Raw genomic sequence first — 3,024 nt, 5'->3', positions numbered from 1 at the left:
ACGTCATAAATTTTATATATATGCAATGACACCACTACAATGGCTAAAATTTCTTATTTGAATTAGAATTTCTTTGGTTTCAAACATAGTTGGAAACATTTGGTATAATGTATGGAGGTCAACAAAAATATAGAGCATTTTTCTAGTTGTTTATTTATATACTTTATCCATTTCCTCTACTGTACAAATTATAAAAGTTGTCAAATTTTGCCAAACCTTTCTCCAAGGCCAGTGACTTCCTCCACAGTCATATGCGAGTTCCTCTCCAGAAATGATATCTCTTGCAGCGAATAGGCACAAACAAGGTTTTCCCTCAACGATAATCCTTTTCATTGTACAATTTGGGTTTATGTGATCATCATATATAAGGCGGCCAAGGGAGCCATCCTCATGAGTAGCATCAATGCTTCAGGAAACAAAAAATAATCATTTAGTCTAATAAACCACAGCAAGACAAATTTAAATGTGAACAAAATGAAATAAACTTTTTTACTGTAAATTTTAAAGTGTATTCATTAAACAAACAAACAAAAAACAAAACACCCTACCTCCACTTCTTGTTCTGCCAGATGAAGTCAAACATAAAAAAAGTGTCATGATTGGCCTCTCTTCTTTGTTCAGCTTCAATTAAGGTGATCGTTTCTCCCCTATATTCGACAATCAAAATCTCCTTTAATAAAAGGAATTAAGGCAAACACTCCAAAACCTGAAAAAAGGGGGGAGTGGGAGAGAGAGAGAGAGACAATTGAATTCCTTGCAGACATGTAACTAATACATTTATGGTAAGTAAAATGTAAACAACTTTTAAGCTTTGTAATAGTTTAAGTTAAACTGTTTTAACTTAAGTTAAACTGTTTAACCAATGTATTCAACATGCTTTCACAACGCATGCTTATTTCTTTCATTAATTACAGATACTATCACAAAGAGCAATTTAAACTGCTGAAACAAACAATATTCTTTATATTCCAATGGACCCAAATTCCATAAAATAATCATGGTTACTTATTTAGTATTTTTAAACCACTTAAATCATAGTTAAAACATATGTTATTAACTTTATATTTAACACTCATGTTACCAATAAGAAACGAGTCCTGCTAGCAATACTAGGCTCTGCTATATCACCATGGTAACAAAAATAAGAAATAGCAGATTCATAATTAATTGGTGGAAGATTTCCTATTCATGGCCATGATATATATTTATATTTCCCGGGCCATGTTGGGAGCGCCGTACTTCTAATCACAATCCAGTCACAACAACAAAGTTCTTTACAAACCTAACAGTTACCTTTATAATCGTTTATGTGTTTTGCCTCCAGTGCGTCGGTCTTGTCGATGCCACGGAGAACATGATCTTCCGCTTCTTTTAATGGTTTTATTCTTCTCGGTCTCATTTCAACAGGCCGTCTCTCGTCGTTCCTCTGGTTCCAGTGATTCAGCGATGTCACGCGGTCTCACAATCTCCCAACACGCCGCAGTTTATAACACTTACAATACGCAGTAACATGCACATGTGAACACTTCAAATTGTATAATGATGTGAAGTTTTAATTTATCAATAGTTCATTCGACACATTCAATATTATGATTCTGATAAAAAACGTTAACGTTAATTAATCTCATTAGAAAACTCCATTGCATCAACATTCTTAAAAATAATTCGAATTTGTGATGTTTATTTATTGAATTATGTAATTTAATATTTACAAGTAGGTTAATTACCTGTACGAATGTACTTTCCCCGTTGGCAGACACTGTTTAAAGAGTTTTTTGTCGTTTAATTAAGCGATTCGCGCATGAGCAGTTGAAAAAATGTGTACCTTCATGTATTACGTCATATCTGTGTGCATAGGTGCAGTTCCGCGACCAGGCTACAGGGGCGCTGTAGAGCAGTGCAGCCACACACACTCATACACAAAAGTCCGGTTTTTGTTCATGGAGGGGATCATTAAAAAAAACTGCAGTAGGCATATCAGCACCGCCTGCTGAGCCGATTACAAGCAAAACATTGTGGGGACCGGCGATTTGGTCCCCACTATGTTTTTGGTCCCCACTATGTGAGTGTGCAAACGTGTTGAGGACCCCACTATGTAATAAAAACAAACACACACACACACACACACACACACACACACACATAGAGTGATCCTGAGAGAGGGAGATTGAGGGGGAAGGGGAATGACAGACACAAAATCTAAACAGTGAGAGATCATTGTTTTTATTTCACTGTTTTGCAATAACAACAATAGTTTTATCTTCAAAACAGTGTTCCTAGGACATATCCAACCTGGTTACTAAATAAGGCTACACTCCCACCTTCTGGTTATTCTATATGCCGGTAGATCATTGGTTCTCATTTTTGTCCTTAAACAAAAGGCATTATTCTTCTCATTTTTAAGTTACACACACTACTTATTTTTTCCTTTTCTTTTTAAAGACAATTAAATGTGTTTTTTCTTTTGTTAGTAATGTTTTTTTATATTTATATATTTTTATTAATAATTATTGGCATTAACACAATTATTTAACTAATTATATAAAACAATATTGTCAATGCCCTACAAATAAACTGGTTTTATACATGATTTTTTTTATTCAAACCCAGAATAATATGTTTAATCCTTTAATGCAGGCCAAAGCACAGCATTGAGAGGTAATCTTTTTAGACAGAAGAGTGGCTCTCTCTCACACACACACACACACACACACACTCACTGTAGAAATCAGTGACACGTGTCCCCATGAGTCTGTGTGCATTCAGGTTGAAGTCCCCACCAGGCTAGAAAAAAGAACACACACACACACACACACACACACACACACACACACACACACACACACACACACACACACACACACACACTAGTAATGCTAAAGTATGCTGCAGGCAACTCTTATCAGTTCAGCCCATCCCCCCCCCACCCCCCCCCCCCCCCCCACACACACACACACACACACACACACACACACTCACTCACTCATGTCTGGTTCACTATCTGTTTGGGGACTCACCATAAAC

General features: G+C 36.3%; 1 long non-coding RNA gene across 2 annotated transcripts; it reads right to left on the bottom strand.

Moving 5' to 3' along the window:
* Nucleotides 1-235: 235 nt before the first annotated feature.
* Nucleotides 236-1,973, bottom strand: LOC137063010 (uncharacterized). 2 transcript variants are annotated; one of them, XR_010901331.1, is made up of 4 exons: nucleotides 1,728-1,973; nucleotides 1,294-1,492; nucleotides 549-706; nucleotides 236-406 (listed from the first exon to the last, which is right to left on the bottom strand). It is a non-coding gene; the product is annotated as an uncharacterized lncRNA (long non-coding RNA). The 2 variants fall into 2 exon arrangements; XR_010901330.1 differs by having other exon boundaries at nucleotides 1,294-1,973.
* Between the last annotated feature and the right edge of the window lie 1,051 nt (nucleotides 1,974-3,024).

Source organism: Pseudorasbora parva, chromosome 23 (assembly GCF_024679245.1).
Source record: "Pseudorasbora parva isolate DD20220531a chromosome 23, ASM2467924v1, whole genome shotgun sequence".
NCBI lineage: Eukaryota > Metazoa > Chordata > Actinopteri > Cypriniformes > Gobionidae > Pseudorasbora > Pseudorasbora parva.
The sequence above is the reverse complement of the archived record's forward strand: the minus strand, read 5'-3'. Positions and strand labels throughout refer to the sequence as shown.